Below are 23,516 nucleotides of genomic sequence, written 5' to 3' on the forward strand. Positions count from 1 at the left end.
CCCCCTCCACCCCCACCACTCCATGATGGAATACAAAAGCAATCGGACTCACTTAGTCAAGGAGAATTGGGGGAAATCAAAAGACTTAGACCTGTAGCAGATATAATATTTTATCCAAATGTTCCAACTTCTCCCGCTTCACCTCCTTCTACTATAAGAGATAAAAACAAAACAAAACTTTGAATTTATAGCCTTGGAATTAAAGCTGCCATATTGTGATGCATGAATATAAGTAGGCCCCACAGAAATTGATAACTCAGGGACAGTGTATAAAATAAAAGGGTCAGGGGGTCTGGGACAGAGCCCCTGAGAACATTGACTTTTTAAAATTTTAACACAGATTTATTTGGGAAAGCAGATAGAATTTAAGGGAGAATGAGAACCATTGACTTAAGGCTTGGACAGAAAAGGAGTTATGAGGGAACACTTAAAGTAATCAAGGAAAACTAGAAATTAATGTCAAAGAAAAAAGAAAGACTTTTTTTTTTAACAATTTATGTTCACTTAATTTTGTCCCTGTTTTTTGGTGTGTTATAATTGTATATAATGATTGGACTAATTGCTACATATTTGTACATGCACACAATACAACAATATAATTTGGCCAATATCATTCCCTAGTATTTCCCCTTTCCCTCTTCTTCTCCCTTTCCCTGTTTCCTTTCCTCTATTCTACTGATCTCTCGCCAGGAGATTCTTTCCATCCCCTATAACCTTTCTGTTCTTTTTTCCTCTCTGGCTTTCACATATGAGAGAAAACATATAATCCATGATTTTCTAACTTTGGCTTATTTACTTAACATAATATTCTCTAATTCCATTCATTTTCCTGCAAATGACATGATTTCATTCTTTTTTAATGGGTGAATAAAACTCCATTGTCTCTCTATATACCACATTTTCATTATCCTTTCATCCACTGATGGACACTTAGGCTAATTCCATAGTTTGGCTATTGCGAACTGTGCTGCTATAAACATGGGTATTCTGCAATACATAGAATTCCCTCTGCCCAATAAAGAATTATCAAGCCCAAAATGTTAATGAAGCCAAGCTGAGAAGCCCTGCTTTGGGCTAATAAAATGTGTATTTTTGCAGCCTATTATAATTGTGAAGCACCTGAGTGTATTATTATGGTGACAGAGGGAAGGACTGAACAAGTAGGAGGACAGTTAGAGATCCAAGAACTCAAGAAACATTTCTAACTTTCCCACTATTAATCTATGTATGTTTTTCGCGTTGACATTTAAGTATTTCCTCAGCTTCATTTTTCCATACATAGTCAATTTGTATCCAAAACTCGCTCGCTCTTTCTCTCTTTCTTTCTTTCTTTCTTTCTTTCTTTCTTTCTTTCTTTCTTTCTTATTAGGGATCAAACCCAGGGCCTCAGGTATGTGAGGCAAGCATTCTATCAATAGGCCCCTCCTCCCTACCCCCTACAGCCTTCTCCAGGGTATTTTTAATCCTCCATTGAATATGGATTCCTTTTTAACAACTATTACAAGGAATGCATTCTTATTCTAATTAGATTTTTCCTTAAGGTCAAAAGAGGAGTTCAAAAAACACTTCTATAATTAGAAATTCTAAATAGATGCTGTTTCTGCACAGCTTATCTACAAATACAGGAAGTTTGGGTTACTAAGCTATAATATACAACAATTTGAAAACAATAAATTATTAGCAGATGAAGTGTTTGTGTGTGTGAGAGAGGAGAAAACATGATTGCAGCTGCCATAGGGAAGGAACTGAAATTTGGGGGTTGGCAGCAAGGTAGGGGAATTTTGGTTTTTGGTACTGGGAATTGACCCCAGGAGCACTTAGCCACTGAGCCACATCCCCAGCCCCTTTTTAAAAAAATATTTTATTTAGAGACAGGGTCTTGTTAAATTGCCTAGGGACTTGCTAAGTTGCTGAGGCTGGCTTTGAACTCAGATCCTGTAGCCTCAGCCTCTCAAACCACTGGGATTCCAGGCATGCGCCACCACATCAGGCTAAAGTAGGGATTTCTTTTTTCCTGCACATTTCTGTTTTTATTGTTATTATGTATTTAAACTCTGGGTTTTCATTTCCCAGAAGAAAAGAGTGTGGGGGGAGTGGGGGAAGATATGTTCCATCTCATGGAAATAGTCTCTGGGACTCACTCCATGTTTTCCCTGAAGATCCTTTGGAGATCTTCCACTGCAGGACAGACCGATGTGTCCTACTGCAGGTTTGACAGCCATCCAGGAGAAAAAATGTTCCAATTATCCAATCCCATCACATATCACATTGTGCCACCATCCTTGGAAGAAGGAAGGAGAGCCGAGTGTTCTCTAAAAAAATCCCCCTGTTCCTGCTGATGGGCAGAATCACAGCCTTTGGGACAAGAGTCCCCCGTGTTTTTCCTTTGCTAGCAGAACAATAAACCTTTATCTCAAAACTGTGTCATTGTTATTGGATTGGTATCAGGGACAAGGACCAAGCTTTCCGCAACAGGAAGAGGAGAGAGAGCAAGGGGGGGGGGTAATAAAAAAAAAAAAAGAAAGAAAGAAAGAAACTACCACCACCACCACGGGAGGAGGGAAGAAGGAAAGAGGGAGAGAGGAAGGAAAGAGGGAGGGAGGAAAGAGAGAAGAAGGAAGCAAAGAGGGAGGGAAGAAGGAGGGGGGAGATGGAAACAGAGAGAGAGAGAGGGGTAGGGATTTTTAATATAGTCTTATATGCTCTGCTCTGGGGACTAGAACTGTGCCTGTCACATATTTTTTATCTCCAGATCCCGGAATGTGGTGCTCTATTTGTATGTATTAATTGAAGGAAATGATATGAAGTTATGACTTTAAAACACTATGTATTGGACAGTTATCTCATATTAGACAAAGGTGCCATAAACATGCATTGGAGAAAAGATGGTCTCTTCAACAAATGGTGCTGGGAAAACTGGAAATCCATATGTAATAAAATAAAATTAGACTCCTATCACTCACCCTGCACAAAACTCAAAGTGGATCAAAGACATAGGCATTAGACCAGAGACCCCGTGCCTACTATAAGAATAAGTAGGCCCAACTCTCCATCATGTTGGCTCAGAAACCAAATTCCTCAATAAGATTCCTAAAGCACAAGAAGTAAAATCAAGAATCAATAAATGAGACTAAAAAGCTTCTTCACAGCAAAGGAAACAATCAAGAACAGGAAGAGAGAGCCTACAGAATGGGAGAAAATCTTTGCCACCTACGCTTCAGATAGAGTCTTAATCTCCAGGATATATAAAGAACTCAAAAAAACTTAACACCAAAAAAGCAAATAACCCAACCAATAAATGGATTAAGAAACTGACCAGACACTTAACAGAAGAAGAAATATGAATGATCAACAAATAATGAAAAAATGCTCAACATCACTAGCATTTAGAGAAATGTAAATTCTAGGAGCCGGGGGGGTTGTGACTCAGCGATAGAGTGATTGCCTAGCATGCAGGAGGCCCTAGGTTTGATCCTCAGCACCACATAAAAATAAATAAAATAAAGGTATTGTGTCCAACTACAACTAAAAAAATTTTTAAAAATCCATCTCACTTTAGTCAAAATGGCAATTATCAAGAATACAAGTAACAATAAATGTTGGTGAGAATGTGGGGGAAAAGGCACACTTATACTGTAAGGGTAAAAGAAATTGAAGTTAAAGCATAAAAGTTAAAGGGTAAAAGACCGGGTGTTGTAAAAGTTTCTAAGCTGCAAGTTCTGAGTTAAAATGTAAAGGAGGTATTGTTAGGTTTCTATGTTACCTGCAAAACCTGAAATTTCTGTAGCTGTTAAGACAATGCTTAGAACCGCCCAGTAAACATTTCCCCTGATTGTCTGGTTGTTTAATAACTGAAGGGGTCTGTGTGGTTGCACGCAGGCCTTGCAGGGCCTGAACCAATCAGTTTGAATGTGTACTCTCCTTAGGAATGACCTATCACTCCAGCCTGACCTGTTCCCGCCAATGAATGAACCAATCATGTTTAGGAGTTGTTATTCAATTTTCCTGCGCCTCATGATGATTTGTTCTGATGTATACAAAGCCCTCCGCCCTCCCCAAAAAGTGTACTTAAGCAGTGCTCAGCCCCTGCTCGGGGCTCTGGGCTGCCTTCCCTTCTTGAGTGGGCACGGAGCCCCAGCATGCTGGTTCAATAAATCCCCCTTCTGCCAATTGCATGAGTGGTCACTTGGTGGTCTCTTTCTCCAACGTTTCTCGGGACCCTTACAATACATTGCTGGTGGGACTGCAAATTGGTGAAACCACTCTGGAAAGCAGTATGGAGATTCCTCAAAACACTTGGAATGGAACCACCATTTGACCCAGTTATCCCACTCTTTGGCATATAACCCAAGTCAGCATAGTATAGTGACATGGCCACATGGATGTGTTAGACTACCAAGCAAAGAAAAGACCACTGACTCCAATTAAAATCAAATTAAAGCAAACTTATTATCTCGACCGGCCAGGCTGCCTCTCCCAACAAAACTCATGGGAGCCAAAGACAGCCCCACAGCTTTCTAGAAGCACAGCTTTATAGCCCAGAAAGTTACACAAAGGGGGGTTACAGATAACAAAACTCTGACCAGCATAACACAAAGGCTAGTTTATATTTTTGCTGGCCCCGACATCAGAATTTATGAAGGTCATTAGAGCCTCAGAGAGAAAGGGTTGTTATCTGGTCAGGGAAAGCCAGGCATGGGTGAGTTCAAGGCACGGGCAGGCATTCCAAGCAGTTTAGAATTTGTAGTAATTTATAGTAAAGCTGAAATTAGCTTTTTATGCCTTAGTGGCAAGATGGATCCCAATTTTAAGAGAGAATCAGACTGAGTTTATCAGATGTTCATAGCAGCTCAATTCACAATAGCTAAGCTATGGAACCAATCTAGATGCCCTTCAACAGATGAATGGATAAAGAAAATGTATTTCATACATATATACAATGGAATATTACTTAGCTATAATGAAGAATAAAATTACAACATTTGCTGGTAAATGGGTGGAACTGGAGACTATCATGCTAAGTGAAATAAGCCAATCCCCAAATACCAAAGTCCAAATGTTCTGATATGCAGATGCTGACTTACAATGAGGGGGATGGGAATGGAAAAGACAGTAGAATGAATTGAACATAACTTTCCTATGTTCATATGTGAACACACAACCAGTATAACTCCACATCATGCACAACCTCAAGAATAGGAATTTGTACTCCATGTATAAATCAAAATACATTCTATTGTCATGGATAACTAAAAGAACAAATAAAAGAATTTTTTTAAAACACTATATTGGATATGAGGTTTGAGAAATGCTCTTGTGTATTTGGGGCTTTATTAAATAGAGTTTTCTCAAAGTAGTCAGGTGCCATGACATACTTCTATATCCCAGTGACTTGGGAGGTTCAGGCAGGAGGATCACAAGTGTAAGCCTAGCCTCAGCAACTTAGTGAGACCCTGTCTCAAAATAAAAAATAAAAGGGCTAGAGGTATGGTTCAGTAGCAGAGTTCCCTGGGTTTAATCCGTAATACTGCAACAAAAAAGAAAAAAGAAAAAAAGAATTTTCTTCAAACATTTTTCCATTTGAAGCATCTAATAAGAATAATTAACAATAGAAATAATAATAGGGGCTGGGGCTTATTGGTAGAGTGCTTGCCTAGCATGTGCAAGGCCCTGGGTTCTATCCTCAGCACCACATAAAAATAAATAAATAAAATAAAAGTATTGTGTCCATCTACAACTAAAAAATAAATAAATATTAAAAAAAGAATAATAGCTGTCAACTCATGTGAAGCTTGTATAAATTAATCCTTTTCATTCCTTTATTTGCTTAGTCACTCAACAACCTTCGTTGACTACCTTTATGAACCTCATATTGCTGTGTGAAAAACACAGAGAAACAATTTTACAGTTAGGTGTAGTGGTGATGTTTTATGCCAACTCAGGATCCATACCCACTTCTTATGCCTATCAGAATCTAGTCCCTGCTCAGATATCTACCTTCTCTGGTGTGGCCCAGGTAAACTATAGCTTCTGATGCATTCTAGTCTCATATCCCTGTGGTTCTTCGTAGTTTCCCAAAGCCATTATTCCTCCACCTGAAGCAACAGTCAAAATGCTTCGAACAGGCAAACAAAACTGAGCTGTAACCATAAGCACTAATCACAAGGGGGCACCAGCAGCTCAACAAAATTTACCAGGTGGCCCTGCTTCCATTCAAGCCTGCGTCATTAGGATGTTCTTCAACATTAAAAAGAAGGAAATTATACAAAGATTTCCTTCCTCATTATAAAAAAGAAAAAAAAGGGTATCCCAAAAGACATGGGGTGGAAGCAGGAAAGTACAGTTCGCAAGCCATTAATCTGTAATGTGACAGATGTTAACCTAAAGTGTTTCAAGAAACTTAACATATTTCTTAGCAAAGAAGGAATTTAAATCAAATGTTCAGATTCTCAGGCCTTACCATTTTCTTCTAAAAACACATAATCTGAGGTTTAAAAAACAGGACAAATAAAGATGCCAAAAATGTTGATTGTAAGGATGTGATTTCCTCCTAGTAGCTCTTTGAGTTGTTATGTCAGGTATTTTGGTCACAGCTATGCAAAGTTGATATTATCCTAGATTATCCAGGTGGGCCTAATGTAATCACAAGGATCCTTTAAAGTGGAAGTGAGAGTCAAAGAAGTCAAATGACAAAAGTAAGGTCAGAGTGATGTGATCCATGGTTGCCAGCTTTGAAGATGTAGGAAGGTAACCATGAGCCAAGGAATCTGGGTGACCTTTGGAAGATGGAAAAGAAAAAGAAAAGGACTCTCCCCTGGATCTTCTAGGTGGGAGGGCAGCTTTTCCTATAAGATAATTTTTGCCCATTGAGATCTATCTGTGTTAAACTTCTTACCTATAGAACTGTGAGGTAATAAATTTGTGTTTTCAGCCACTAAAATCACAGTAATCTGTCACAGCAGTACAAATGGAATAAGACAAGGAGCATGTCTGTTACCATGTCATAAGCTTCCTGACATTAGACGCTTTCTTTTATCTTTGCATATCTAGTGCCTGTCACAGTGCATCACACATTGCAGGTATTAAAAAATATTTTGCCAAATCTATGAATAATTGATAAGCCATTTACTGAGAATGGGTATATTATTTGTTGTCACTTCTGTAGAGGAAAACAAGAAAACCACTCAAGGCACAGATTTTATGAGCCACATTATTTATTATGATGGAATAAGGAGGTTAAGCTTGGCTAAAAATTCAACTATTCTATTCTCCAATGGAACCCCTTAGGATACTCTGTAGGAGCAGTAAAAAGGAAATTAACAAATACTCTGTAGGAGTTTTAAAAACCAAATTAACAAATTTGTCTTCTTTATGACCTTATAAAAACATCCCCAGTGTGGCTTTCATTAGACAAACAACTTTCAGTAAACTATGGACTTGACAGCATTAGTAACATCCTTACTGCCTCCATGCTCATGGAGTTTATTAAAGCAACTTTCATTACCCATTTTCAGACACTAACTTTAAGTTCAAGAACATCAGGGACTGCTACAAAGAGTCAGTTTGATTATTAAATCAAAGTCAGACTTCTGTTTTCAATCATGAATAAATAACTACTCTCTGGGATTTCCCCTCCCCCATCTGTAAACAACTAGAAAACTAGGGAAACAAATGAAGCAACTGGACAACAGGCATCTCAGAACTGTGTTTTCTTAGTGAAGGCAGCAACCTAGGTGAACACCATGAGCACTGTGGCTTTCTGTCTAGGGACAGTGTCTCACCACAGTGCTGGATGAGAAGATGAGATTAAGATAAAAAGGTGGAGGTGGGGTTCCAAGATTCCAAGGCAGCTAAAACTTGTGGAAAAAGGGGGGCTGGGGATGTGGCTCAAGCAGTAGCGCGCTCGCCTGGCATGAAAAAAAAAAAACAAAATCAATGAACAGCTAATATGGTAATGGTGAATGGTGAAGAGTGAACATTTTCCTTCTAAGATCAGAAACAGGGTCGGGGCTGTGGCTCAGTGGTTGAGCACTTGCCTCGCATGCGTGAGGCACTGGGTTTGAGCCTCGGCACCACATACAATAAATAAATAAAATAAAGATGCTGTATCCATCTACAACTTAAAAAAAAATCAGAAACAAAGCAAGGATGTTTGCTCTCATCACTTCTACTCAACATTGTAGTGGAGGTAGTGGACATTATAGTGAAACAATAAGAAGAAATAAAAGGCAAGAAGTTTGGAAAGGAAGAAATAGAACTAGACACGATAGAAAATTCTAAGAAATCTCCTAGCTACTAGAAACTACTAGAACTACTAAGTGATTAGAACTACGAAGTGAATTTAGCAAGTCACAAACAAAAATTTTAAGGGCAAAAATGAATTACATTTCTTTATACTAACAAAATTTGGAAATTGAAATTAGAAAATAATGTAATTTATTACAGTATCAAAAATGAAATAAGGGCTGGGGATGTGGCTCAAACTGTAGCACACTCGCCTGGCATGCGTACGGCCCGGGTTCGACCCTCAGCACCACATACAAACAAAGATGTTGTTTCCGCCGAAAACTAAAAAATAAATAATAAAAAAATTCTCTCTCTCTCTCTCTCTCTCTCTCTTTAAAAAAAAAATGAAATAAAATATGTAGAACACTTAACAAAATATGATCAAGAACTGTTTGTTGAAAACTACAAAGTATTTCTAAGAGGTCAAAAAACATGTAAACAGTGAAATATACAATGTCTATGGGTCAAAAAACTGAATATCATTAAGCTGTCAATGCTTTGCAAATTTTTTCAATGATTAAGTGCAATCTCAGTCAAAATTACAACAGACTTTTTGTAAATTGACAAGCTGACTCTGAAATTTCACTATACAAAAAGGTTTTGTTTTTGTTATTTAAAAATTCAAATGTTTACCATTTCTCTTATGTTTCAGTTTCCATTTGTAGTTAAGTCTTTCCCATCTCTACATTGTACATATAATCTCTTATTTTCTTGCAAAATTTAGAAAACAAAAATATTCCAAAGCTGGGAATGCCGCAGTCTGGCTGGGCACAAAATAACCGAGCCACCACACCGCCTTGTAGATTCAAACAGCAAGTCTTTATTCCCGACCTCTTACCGGCATTCTACATGCATGTTCTGGGGAAATTCCAACCCTCCACCGGGCTCTGCATACCAAATACTCTCTGAATCCCGGGAGAACTCAACTGGGAACTCAAGGAGCGGGGCGCCCGAGGCAGCAGGATACTCCCTATTCTCAGCAGGATCCACACCCTAAACCTGGAACCGCCCTAAACCTGGATCCTCCCTGGTCCTTGAGCAGGGTCACCTTTCTCAAACATTCATGCAATGTCACTGCAAATGACCTGGGTCCAAGGCAAGCCCATTTCCACAATGGAGAGTCCTCCCTCTAAGCAACATTGGGTAGGCTGACAAGGAAATTGCCATGCGTCATTCCTACTTGGCTATGAAAGGAAAGTGACCACAACACTCAGAGCAACCAAAAGATCTTTATTGCAGCAGTGCAACAAAGAGAAAGGAGAGAAGGAAAGAGAGAGAGAGAAAAGAGAAGAGATGAACAGGGAGAGAGCAAGAGCAAGAGAGAGAGCGCGCGTAAGAAAGATAAAGAGCAAGAGAGAGAGAGCAAGAGAGAAAGAGCAAGAGAGAGGAGGGCCTGGCAGGAGGGAGTTTTTATAGCCCAAATCTAATGGGGCCTCTGGGTCTGCAAGCTGCCTTGTTGGCCCAAGGGGGGGTTAAGTGTTCAGCCTTAAGCAGGGTTGAATGTTCAGACTTGAGGCAAACAGGTGATAAAGGACCAGATAGAGGGGGGTTTGAGTGCGTGGGCTATCTTGCAGCCAACATCTGTTCAGCCTGCCCTGCAGACAACACAGTTCAGCCTGCTCTGCACCCAACAGGCTATGGCTCTCAGCATGGGAATAGAACCACCATTTGACCAGGCTATCCCACTCCTTGGTCTATACCCAAAGGACTTAAAAACAGCATACCTCAGGGACACAACCACATCAACATTTATAGCAGCAAAATTCACAATAGCTAAACTGTGGAACCTACCTACATGTCCTTCAGTAGATGAATGGGTAAAGAAAATGTGGTATATATACACAGTGGGATATTACTCAGCAATAAAAGAGAATAAAATCATGGCATTTGCAGGTAAATGGATGGAGTTGAAGAATATTATGCTAAGTGAAGTTAGCCAATCCCCAAAAAACAAATGTCGAATGTTTTCTCTGATATAAGGAGGCTGATTCATAGTGGGGTTTGGAGGAGGAGCATGAGAGGATTAGACAAACTCTAGATAGGGCAAAGGGATAGGAGGGGAAGGGAGGGGACATGGGGGTAAAAAAGATGGTGGAATGAGATGGATATCATTACCCTAAGTACATATATGAAGACTCGAATGGTGTGAAATACTTTGTATACAACCAGAGATATGAAAAATTGTGCTCTATATTTGTAATATGAATTGTAGTCCATTCCACTGTCATATATAACAAATTAGAATAAAAAATAAAAAATTTTCAATATTTATTCTATTGTGAATATTGTAAACAATTGGTTAAGATTTATTTTCTTTCGGATTGGTAACTATTTTGTCACACCATTTTAAAAGTAACTCTTCTTCTTCCTCTCCTCCGTTAAACTATCATCCTTTTTCATATTTTGAATTCCTATATATAGAGAAAAGGGTTTCCTCTATACTAGATCATTGCCCTTTTTATCTTTCTCTATTATAGTATCATATAAATTGATGGACTATTTGTATTCCAATTCTAATAGCACAAATTCCACATATTCACTCTTATTTTTCAACATTTTCTTGGCTATTCTTTAGCATTTAACCTTCCATACAAATGTTAGGGTTCTTATAACCAATTCTTTAAAAAAAAAACATAATTGGAATGATAATATATTATTTTTGGAAGAATTGCCATTTTTTAATATTTATTTTTTAGTTGCTGTTGGACACATACCTTTACTTTATTTATTTTTATGTGGTGCTGAGGATCGAACCCAGGTCCTCAAACATGCTAGGCGAGTGCTCTACTGCTGAGCCACAACCCCAACCCCAGAACTGCCATTTTTTAATGCTGTTTCTTCCCACTTCTCAGGTCTAATTCCTCCCCCCAACGCCCAGTACTGGGGATTGAACCCAGGGCACTGTACCACTGAGCTACTTCCCAGCCCTTTTCATTTTTTAAAAAATATTTTTTTAGTTGTAGATGGACACAATATATTTATTTATTTATTTTTATGGGGTGCCGAGGATCAAACCTAGTCCCTCACAAGTTAGAGGCAAGCGCTCTACCACTGAACTACTATAGTCCCAGCCCCACTTTTTCATTTTGAGATAGGGTCTCACTAAATTGCAGAGGCTGGTCTCGAACTTGCAAGCCTCCTGCCTCAGCCTCCCTAATAGCCAGGATTACAGGTGCATTACTGCATCTGGGTGCCTATTGCTTTCTGTTAGGACCTCTCTCACAAGCCTCTATGAAGGGCTCCATTCTGCATTTATATGCCAGCAGACATCTTTCATTTTATCACCTCTTCATCCCCTTCAGTTGGCAATGAACTGGTAGTGTTTCTGCTTTTTTTTTTTTTTTTTTTTTTTTGTGGTGCTAGAGATTGAACCCAGGGCCTTATGCATGCAAGGCAAGAACTCTACCAACTGAGCTATGTCCCAGCCCCAGTGTTTCCTGCTTATATTCTCCTACTAACTCATTATTGAGTGATAATATAGCCACATCATTGATGTTCTCTTTAAAGCACAGTTTCTCATTTTTTTTTTCAATACAGACATGCTAAATTTTTTTTTCAACTCTAAGTTTTCCCCACTCTTTTTGCTTAAAAATTCCTTCCCTAATTCTTTCTTTTCCTATGTTTTACTATACAAGGAAATCAAGCCATTCCTTCAAGAATTTGCTTAGAAATCTCTCCAGCTAAATACTCCAATTTTCTCATTGGCAACTTGTATCTTCTACAAAACAATTGAACACAGCTCAGATAAGTCCTCTTTGCATTGCTGAAGATTAAATACAGGGCCTTGTGCATGCTGGCAAGCATTGTACCACTAATCTACACCCCCAGCCCCTTGACCAAGTTCTTTGCCACTTTATGACAAGGATCGCCTTTCCTTCAGTTCCTAATAATATATTGTTATGGTTTGGGTCTAGGAAAGTCTCCTGCAAATGCAGTAATATTCAGAAGAAAAAAGATTGGATTATGAGAGTTGGAACATTGTCTATCAGTGGATTAATATATTTGATGGATTAATAACTTGAATGGACTCCCAGGTAGTAAGTGCAGGCAGTTGGGGCATAGCTGGAGGAAGATGATCACTGGAGTTGTGGCCTTAGACTATATTTAAGACAGATATAGATTTAGACCAAGATAAAGGCCTTAGACTATATCTTAGATAAAGTCATAGACTATATCTGTCCCTGTCATCTCACACTCTCGCACTCCGGCACTCTCGCACTCCGGCGCTCTCGCGCGTGAGGCACAAGTATTACGTATTCTCTAAAAGGATGAACACTTTTGCCAGGTATGGTGGTACATTCCTATAATCCCAGTGACTTGGGAGGTTGAGGTAGGATGATCACAAATTCAAAGTCAGATTCAGCAACTGAGCGAGGTCCTAAGCATTATAGTGAGATCCTGTCTCAAAAATACAAAATAAAAAAGGGCTGGGGATGTAGCTCAGTGGGTAAACACCCCTGGGTTCAATCTCTGGTATCAAAAAAAAGGCACTTTCTCTCCAGCCCTGCCCCTCTTTTTCTTCTAGATCTGTCACCAGAATTTCCTTTACTGTCTTTAATCTACTCTGAAGCATGTTCACAAATAGCCAGTCCCAAGGGAGGCTTCCCACTGCACAGAGGATAGCAAAGACCATCACTATTCCAACCACCAGAATAGGAATCTAAATACATCCAGTCACTGCACCCTGGCTGCAGTGTTACCAACTACTAATCTGGTGAGACAGAACACACTAACATGCAACAAGTTATAGTAAGTAGGTTTATTACTTAAAGACGGCATAGAGGGATAAAAGCAGCTTAGGATCCATTGTGTTCAGTATGCTGACATAGTTGACCACTAGCAGGACAAGGAGGTTACTCTGGTCAGTAACAGAATGAGGTCCTGAATAAGAAATTCAAGGGCTGGGGATGTGGCTCAAGCGGTAGCGTGCTCGCCTGGCATGCGTGCGGCCCGGGTTCGATCCTCAGCACCACATACAAACAAAGATGTTGTGTCAGCCAAAAACTGAAAAATAAATATTAAAAAATTCTCTCTCTCTCTCTCTCTCTCTCAAAAAAATATAAAAAAAAAAAAAAAAAAAAAAAAAAGAAATTCAACACAATGTCAAATTTTCCAAGGTGGCCACAGCTTGAGAAAGTCTAACAAAGGTGTTATGCTTCCAGGCCTCTTCGACTGTCATTCTGAAAAAAGAACACATTGACAGATTAGTGCCCCCATAGCACTTATGGGTCTCAGATGTTCTCGGTTTGTTAGATAAGGATTGGAATGAGTTGATGTAGCTACCCAATCTGTTTCTGTCTTGAGGCTGCTACCTCTTCAGGCATGTTATCCTTGCTGCTTGATCCAGACCTCTGGCTTCAGTCATCCAATCCAGAAAGACAGGTCACAATCTATAGAAACCTCACATGTATAACAGCACCCATCCTTAGGGAATCCCACAGAAGGGTGATACCTTGGAAGCAGGTATCTGTCACCAGATTAGAGTTAGTATGTCAGAGCACCATGAACCAGTCCAACTCTCACTCTAAAGAGAAAATATTAGAAACATTGGAAGTGGGATTTCACAGGTGCCGCCTAATTAGGTGGCTGTCTGGTCCACCTCCATCCTCTCCCTGCAATCTCAGTGTTTCCCAGCATGCACTGTGGTGCTGTTTCCTTGTGTTGGAGTACAGTGTTTAGTGTCCATACCAGTGATACCATCTTTCTACCAAGACATCAAGACATCATTTCTTCAGTTGTTTTTGTTTTGTTTTGTTTTTTTAATATTTATTTTTTTTTAGTTTTCGGCAGACACAACCTCTTTGTTTGTATGTGGTGCTGAGGATCGAACCCGGGCCGCACGCATAACAGGCGAGCGCGCTACCGCTTGAGCCATATCCCCAGCCCTCTTCAGTTGTTTTGTGAGTCAGTTTTTCCATTGTGCAATGGAAATGTCTGAGGATGATAGGGTGCCTGCAAAATCCATCATAATCCACAACAATGTGCTCATTGCTGCATTAGTGGGACAGTGAAGGATGTTCTTTGGTCAGACTAAAGTCCTACAGAGTATCTGAAATATGACCTATGCTCTTCTCAAGGGCAGTCCTAGCATCCACATGAGTGACATATATTTGTCCTTTCCAGGTAACAAGCTATTACTATAGCCCCTGTCATCATACAGGGGGTCCTTTAAACAGTCCAGTTTATTCAGTTGCCATTCTTCTGACCAGATGGCTTAGACTGGTGTTAATTGTCCACATGTCAGTGAAAATGTATCAAGATATGGTGGAAGAGATGGACTGTATAGCCATTTTCACTGCACCTAGCTTTGCCCATTGGACAGAATATCCATGTTTAGTCTCAGTCAAAAGATGGTCAGACATTGGCCAGTTGGCATCTGCAGCCCAGAGGTTCCCCATCTGTTTGTTGTTTTTACAGTCGTAAGTAAAACCATATCACACTGTCAGTAGGCATTTCTGAGTCTTTGGTTCCAAGTGGCCACAGGAGGAGCCAAATCATCCCTGGAGGGTTGCTTGGTTCCTTCTGGGAAGCAAACCAGTTGTTCATGGAGCCTACAGGTCCCTGGTCCCCTTCACTCTTTTTTTTCCCCCTGTGCTTTGATTAATAATTATAGTTATACATAATAGTTGGTTCATTCTGACAAAATCATACATGATAATTTAATTTATTTCATTTCTCTATCTTGAATGTATCATTTCCACTTGATAACTGAGCTCTGTTGAGTCTGTACCATTTTATTGGTGGGGTTTGTGAACATCCAAATGAGAAGGGGCAGTTCAGGTTATAGTGTTATATTTGGCAGCCTGGTCATAAGGTGCTTGGTTTCAATAATAAGCAAGGAGTTGCCATTCAGAAGAAGTATATTTGATGGCTACCTCAAGCATCTTAGGTTTCTAAGATCTGCTTGTTCAGTAACACTACTGACAGTATTCTGTTGCCACAGATCCCCGTCAGCATACACAAAGTTGGGGCCATGGGTAATTTCATCAGGCTGGCAGGCTCTCAAGGTTTTAAAGGCAATGGTGCCTGGATGGTGGCTTATTGAAAATCTCCAGTGCCTGCTATTGCAGAAGGTCCCATTCAAAACTGGCAGCTCTGCTGGTCACATTGACTAAGCGGGCCAAAGAAATGCCTGGGAAGGGTACATGCTGTCTCTAGTATTAGCACTGGGCCTCCTTTTTATTCCTATGTGCTTGCTGCCAAGGTCAAAAACTCTTGCTTGACTATATCTAAGACACTAATTTTTTTGGGGGGGGATGGTGGGACAAGGGGCAGTTCTGGTCCAAGTGGCCTTGGTATTCAGATTTTAACAGTCCATTTCAGTTTCTAAACCTCAAAACCTTGAAGGGTTTTATTTTGTGTGTGTGTGCTGGGGACTGAACCTAGGGCCTCCCACGTGCTAAGCATATGCTCTGCCTCTGAGCTTCTCTTACAACCCATTCAGAGTTCTTTCTGGCCAGCCAAACTGGCCTTTTACTTTGTGAGAGGGTAGATTGTAACATTTTTGTCTCTAATGTTTTGAATTAACTGAATAATTTCTAATTCTCCATTTAGCATGTAGCATTGCTTTTGTTGAAAAACAAATTGGAGTTTAAGTGGCTTAAGTGCTCAGGAGTGTATTTACACCACTGTTATGGCTTGAGTTCTTAGCTGTGAGAAGGCTATCCCTTTAGGTGGTGGTGATGTTCTGTGTCACAGGTAGCTAAAATGTCAATGCCTACAATGTGCTCAGTGATGGCAACCAGTCATCTGCAACACCTGATATAGTTCAAAGGGCCCTACCCACAGGCAGATAAACCTCACAGGAACGTAAGTATCATGAGTTACCACGTTTTCCCTGAAATTCCTAATATCATAGGTTTAATTTAATTTTCCTTATTTATTTATTTATTTTAATGGGAATTGAACCCAGGGGACTTAATCACTGAGCCACATCCTAGCCCTTCTCATTTTTTATTTTGAGACAGGGACTCACTAAGTTACTGAGGCTGGTCTTGAACTTGCCATACTCCTGCTTCAGCCTCTCAAGTCCCTAGGATAACAGAAGAGCACCACCACATCTGGCTTCCCCTATTATCTACAGAAGCGAAGGGCCACTGACCTCCTGTGGTGACCCGGAGACTTTGATCCCACTCCTAATAGTGCCATTACTTTCAGAACAGCCAAATGTTCTATCCTTACTCAAAAACTATCTGAAGTAACCATAAAGCAAGTCCCTTCCCAGTTTTTTTTTTTTCCCATACCTGTCTCTAAAACTGTTAAGTCTCCCTTTCTATGAAGACCTGCATTGCACATGTTAGTTCCTTCTTAGGTGCCCAGGGACCATCTGAGGACATCTTTTTTGTTCCCTGTGCCTCAGGGCCCATCTGAGTAACCATCAGTCCAGAAAAGGATTGATCACATAACTACCCAAACTACCCAACAAGACATGAATCCCCAACTGAACTGTGTACATACTCCTTTCTTCCTCTCTCATTGTCTTGTTCCATGCAGCCAGAAAACACACCCAGTTCCTGGGCTTCCAGGCTGACTTCTCCACAAACATCCAGATACTGGGAGGTATTCTATGAGGTCAGACCTTGCTTTCTGTGAGAATTCTGTGAAGCAGAAGGGAGGCTCCTATTGGGTGGAGGACAGCAAAGATCATTACTATACTAACCACCCAAAACAGGAGTCCAAATACTTCCTTCCAGTGCATTGAGCTGTAGTTTTACCAATTGCCTGAGTCTGGTGAGAGAAAAACACTAAAATGCAACAAGTTATGAAAAGCTGATGAATTACTTATAGATAGGCAGCAATGGACAAAAGAAGCCTAGGCTCTATTGTGAACTGGTTTTCCATGGCTCAGGAAGCTGCCTGAGGCAGATAGAGTCTCAACTTCTGTACCTCACTAGCACTGGAGCTTAGGGACCCTGAAGGGAAGCCACTGTATGTTATTTACCTCAGGGGCAATATGACTTACTGTGTAAAGCCTTGAAGGACATCTTGCTTTCAGAGGAGAGAAAGAAGCCCAGGCTGTCTTAGGCAGTTCCTTCTAAGTCACTGTGGTGAGCATATCTTTTCTAAATTTTCTGTAAACATATTTAGTTGGGGGATTAATGTATTTTATATTTCTAGTGATTTTTCTTTACGGCACTTAAATTTCATTTATTTTTAAAGATATGTAATTCTCTTTTGGGAAGGATTATTTTATGACTTTTCTTTCTGCTCTTACTATATAAACAGTTTTTTCCCTCCCTCCCTTCTTTTTTCCCTTATTAGGGCATAAACTTAGTTTTTGGAGACCCTGAAATAACAAGAAATTCTTTACCTGTGTGCTGACAATGTTGAAAGCAGGCAGATTGTTACCTCCCGTGTGACTCAACAAACAAACAAGAGGTTTTGTAACAAAATAGAGGACTTTGGAGCCAAACCTCCTGAGTTTAAATGTCAGCTCTTCTGTTTACTAGCAATGTGGCCTTGGGCAAGTTATTCAAACCCTATGTCTTAATTTCCTTATCTTTCCAATGGTTAAAATAATAAGAAAATTCTTGTGGGGTTGTGAGAACTAGAAAAGTCTACTTTTGTGAAGCATGAACAGCAGTTCCTGGAAAGCATATTGGCTGTTTTTAAAAACTCCTTCTAAAAATGAATGCAACTGTGGTAGAATAAAAACTATTAAAACTTCAAGTTTTTTAGCTGTTCTTTCTAATGATTTCAACATTGGTTTCACATCTGAATCACTGAGGAGCATTCAGAAATCCTCCTTCTTTATGTTAGACCAGTTAGATGACTACTCAAAAAGGAGGAACCAAGATAATAGGAGTTTTCACAACTCTCCTAATGATTCTACTCTGCAGCCAACATCAAGAACCATTACTTTCATCCCCATCCCAAAGAAAATTGTTTTCCTGTTGATCTATTTTTACATTAGTCACTGCAATTAAATTTCCTCAGACAGCTTCTTTTGCTTTGCTTTGCAGACCTTAAAGAGAGGACATCAGAGTGAAGCTAAATCTTAGAGTCAAGGTAATCTGGAAAAGCTTTCAGTGATTGCTGCTGCCATAAAATAGAACTGGAAATTCAAACAAGACAAGGCTCTTTAGGAGTCCAGTCCCTGTCTGCCCTAGCTCCTGACTGTCTCTCCTGTCCCCTTCTCACTAAGCTCCATCCAAGACAGCCACCTTTGTCTTCCTTTAACTTGCCAAGCCCTTTCCTGTGTCATGGCTTTTTGAATGGATGTTTCTTTCAGGAATACTACCTTTGCTACCACCCTTCATCTGGCCATTGCCTACTATTACTTCCTTAGGAAAATACCCCTTAACCTTCTAGTAAAATCTGGTTCCTGTAGGGCCCTCTATTACATTCATTCACCAGCACTTTAGTTTCATTCACAATGGCTATCACAATGTGTAGTTATTTATTCACTTGTGTGATTATTGGCTAAATGCCTAACTCCTAGCTAGAATATAAGCTTTGTTTATTTTGTTCTACTTCCTTATCTTCATGCCTTATGTCCAATATTATGCAATATATCCAATAGCTCATGAATAAATATTTAATGAATAAGTGGAAAGTTGTTAGTTTGTCACTTCGATAACTTATTAATAGGTTTAAATTTTGTCTTGAAAAGGGTTTTTTGATTATCTGGCTCAGACTGTGGTATTGATGAAGAAACTGCCACCTGAGTATTTAAGTGCTCAAAATCATTCACCTAATTCATTATGGAATTAGATCTCAAGCTCATTTCTTCTATTTCTCAGTCTAGTGAACTTTCTAACACTAAATAATTTGCTACTACAGGTATAAAACAAGAAGATTAAGAAATAACACAGATATATGAAATGAATGAAGGCTTAATACAGTCATCATTCAGAATTTTTTTTTTACTGTACAGTAATGTAAAGTGAATGTTAGATATAGTTGACTGTGTCCCCCAAAGCTTCACATATTGAAATTTAATCCCAATTTAAGATATTAAGAGGGTAGAAACTTAAATCTGATTATGGTGTATGGGGTGGGGTGGGGCTTTGGGAGGTTATTAGGAGTAGATAAAGTCATCAGGGTAGAGCCTTCATGAATGAATCCTAGTAGCTTCGAAGGAAAGACCTGAAGAGACCCACATATACACGTGTATGTCCTGCCTCTCTCCATGTGATACTCTGCACTGTCTTGGTACTCTGGAAGCTAGAAGGCCATCCCTAGATGTAGCTCCTGGGGAATACAATTCAGTGGTAGAGTACTTTTCTACCATGCACAAGGCCCTGGGCTCAAGGCCCAGCACTGCAAAAACAAACAAACAAATAAATAAACAAATAACAACAAAACCATACCTAGATGCATTCTCTTAACCTGGGACCTCCAGAACTGTGAGTCAAAATAAACCTCTTTTCTTTATAATTTACCCAGTTTGTGGCATTGTGTTGCTAGCAATATAAAATGGATGTATATAGAAAGAATTAAAAACTGAACTCAGTTTTGGTTTTCAAGTAAAACTATAAGTGAATAAAGGTCTTGATTAACTATCAGGAAAGACTGCTAATTCTCAGTCCAGATTAGATTATTGTTTGGAGCATGCCCAGTTCCTCAATAAAGTATGCCATCAATCAATAATAAAGCTACCTGTACTCATGGAATTATCATGTCATACCAAGAGATTTACATACACAAAACCTACATCTACTTGCAAGTTTGCAAAGTATGTATTACTATTCACAGATGAGAATATGAGGCCCACGGTTCATGAATAGTGATATCAGGAATAAAAATCACCCTGGTGATATCCAGTATCCCATCTGACATGGGAAGAGCTTGGAGGTTGTCATTTCCAACCTCATAACATGGAAAAAGAACTGAAAATTAAGAGCTCTACTTATATCTGTTAGAGAACAAAGGTCAAAGGACAAACTGCTGTCCATAAAAACTATAGAGAAAGATGAGACAGAGACTCACAGCTCACATGGAGGAAAAGCACAAGACCAGAAGCTAGCAGATAGAATATCAGTTGGAACACTTGAAACTGTAACTGATAAATTACTGAAGGCTCAGTGTAGATTGGCTTGAGAATTAAAAAACTTTGAGAGGACCCAAAGTTAGGGAAGTAACAATAATTTCCCAAACTTGATGTCCACAATCCATATCATGTTCTCACTGTGAAGATCAGAGAAAAGTTTCTACATGGAGAAGGGAAATATAACCATTTGGAAATAGACCTAGAGCCTTCTGGTCTCCTTAACAAGGTTTTCCCTCCAGGAAAATGATTTTACCAGAGCCTACCCAACTGCGCTTTATCAAAGCCTAACTGAACAATGAGGGGAAATACCCAACTCCAGCCACAGCGCTAGCCTGTGGCATGTAGAAAGAGAAATATCCAACTTAGGTTCACAAAAACACTGAGACCTAATTATAGGATTATAGAATACTTCTCTTCCTCCCATACCTTACCACCACATCAACAGAGATCCGCCTAAGAGGAGCACAGCTAAAAGAATTGCAAGCCTCAGCATTTACTCTTAAATTCTTACTGTAGGAAAACCCAAAGACAATAGGGGAGAAAAAAAAAAAAACAAAAAACAAGACACTGGAGGAAATTTTAGCCTCCTCTGATCCACAGCAAAGCAGAGTAAACACACAGTTTGTCTTAACCAGATAAAACAGCACTAAAAGCTTATCTCTTCAGTTTTTATTACCTGAAACAGGGACTTTGGTTTTCAACAAAAAGTTATAAGGTAAAAACCAGTCTAAAGAGATAAAATAAGCATCAGAACCAGACTTAGATATGGCTGGGCTTGGTGATGCATACCTGTAGTCCCAGCTACTCAAGAGTCTGCGGAAGGATTATTTGAACTCAGGAATTTGGGGTCAGCTGGGGCAATGAAGCAAGACCCTGCCCTGAAAGAGAGAGAGGAGAGGAGAGGGGAGGACAGGGGAGGGAGGGAAAAGAGAGATATTTAGGTTCAGATATGGTAGAAATTTTGGAATTATGAAACCAAGAATTTAAAATAATAATGATTGATGAGCTAAGAGCTTTAATGGAAAAAGTGAACAACATGGAAGAACAGATGGGTAATATAAGCAGAAAGATGGAAAGGTAAAGAAAGAATCAAAAGAAAATGCTAGAAATGAAAAAAAAATGCAAAGTAAAACAAATGAAAAATACATTTGGTGGACTCATCAGTAGACAAAACATGGCTAAGAAAACAATCAATGAGCTTGAAAGACTTGTGGGGTCAAAAGTGATAGGACTGCAAGGAAAAATAGATATATCCAATAATATAGTTGAATTTATTCTCTCTACCAGTAATTGACAGATCCAGCAGAGAGGAAATCAATAAGGAGAAGGTTGAACTGAATAGTACCATCAATCAATGAACTTAATTGATGTTGATGTAACACTTCATCAAACAACAACAGAATGTAGATTCTTCTCAAGCTCACATGGAACATTCCCTAAGACCACAATCTGGGGAATAAAACACAGCTTAAATTTATAAGACTAGATTACATACAAAGCATGCTCTTAGACACAATGGAATTAAGCTAGAAATCAATAAGATATAGAGCTAGAAAATTTTCAAATACTTATAGATTAAATATACTTCTAAATAGCATATGGGTCAAAGGAGAAGTTGCAAAAGAACTTTAAAACATTTTAAGTGTAACAAAAACATAACCTGTCAAAAATTTGGGGGTTCTAGAGAAATCAGTACTTAGAGGGAAATTTATAGCATTGAATGCATACATTACCAAAAAAATGTATGATCTAAGAAAACTAGGGAAAAAAAGAACAATTATATTTAAAGTAAGAAATAGAAAATCAATAATAAAAATCAGCAGAAATCAGTGAAATTGAAAAGAGGAAAGAATAGAAGATCAGCAAAACCAAAACTTGATCCCAAGTTTTGGAATTAGCTAGGGAGCAAGTGCCAGACTAACTGAAAAATAAATAAAGCAAACACACAAATACTACTAATATCAGAAAGGAAAGAGGGGCTATCATTACTGATCCTACAGACATTAAAAGGACAATAAGGAAATATCAACAACTCTACCCCATCAATTTGATAACTTATATCAAATGGACCAATTCCTTGAAGATACAGTCTCCCCCAAATCACACAAAGTGATAATCTGAATAAAATCATCAAGTAAAAATTGAATCAATAATTAAAAACCTCCCAAAACAGAAACCAACAGAGTCAGATAGGTTCATTGGTGCATTCTACCAAGCATTTAAGAAACAGAAGATATAAATTCTCCATAATCTGTTACAAAATAGAAGCAGAGAGAACACTTCCTGAATCACTGTTTGAGCCAGCATTACCCTAATGCCAAATCAGACAATGACATTAAGGAAAATCACAGACCTTACCTAGTTTCTGTTGGTCAGGAATTCAAGAGCAGCCTAGCTGGGTGATTCTGGCTTGGAATCAATCTCTCATGAATTTGTAGTAAAGATTTTTGCTAGGTTGAAGGCTTGACAGAGGCTTGAGGATCAAGACCCATGTTGCTGTTGGCATAAAGAAGTCTCCGTTTCTCCCCATGTGGGCCTTTTTGCTGTTAAATGCCCTGATGACATGATGTGTGTCATGTCCCAGAATGAATGATCCATGAGAAAGGAACATGAAAGCTGTAATTTTATTTATTTATTTATTTTTATGGTGTAGGATCAGAAGTCACTGTAATCTCCTCAATATCATACTGGTAACACAGGCCAGCCTTATTCAGTGCAGGAGGGGACTAAATCAAGATCCATCCTGGAGGTTGTTTATATCATCATCCAATAGTATATTTTTTGGAGATAATAAGAAATGAATTATTTGTACATGCCATCATATGCACAAAGCTCAGATATAACAACAACAATAACAAAAAAGGAAGCCAGATACCCCTCCCCCAAAAAAAGAGTAGAGTATTTCCATTTATATGATATTCTAGAATAAGCAAAACTATAGTATTAACTCTGGAAAGGGAAGGAATTGATAGGAAATGACAAAAGGGAATTTCTATAGCTTGATAGGCCTATTTTCTGTCAAAGTTATTCAGTTAAAAATATTTGTGATTTAAATGTAGAAATATTTACCTCACAAAATATAAGATAAAATTAAGTGGGGATTGGGAACAAGTGGCAGTAAAGGTACAATATAATGGCAGAATGTCCATAATTGATGAAAATGGGTCATTATATTATTCTAATTATTTAGTATTTTAAAAATTCCAAATACAAAATAAAAATACCAAATCACCAAAAG

General features: G+C 38.9%; 1 long non-coding RNA gene across 1 annotated transcript; it reads right to left on the bottom strand.

The window, feature by feature from the left end:
• Positions 1-13,030: 13,030 nt before the first annotated feature.
• On the bottom strand, positions 13,031-20,773 carry LOC107140054. Its single transcript, XR_001503239.2, has 3 exons — positions 17,597-20,773; positions 17,249-17,357; positions 13,031-13,466 (listed from the first exon to the last, which is right to left on the bottom strand). It is a non-coding gene; the product is annotated as an uncharacterized LOC107140054 (long non-coding RNA).
• Positions 20,774-23,516: the final 2,743 nt, after the last annotated feature.

Source organism: Marmota marmota, unplaced genomic scaffold, assembly GCF_001458135.2.
Source record: "Marmota marmota marmota unplaced genomic scaffold, marMar, whole genome shotgun sequence".
Classification (NCBI taxonomy): Eukaryota; Metazoa; Chordata; class Mammalia; order Rodentia; family Sciuridae; genus Marmota; species Marmota marmota.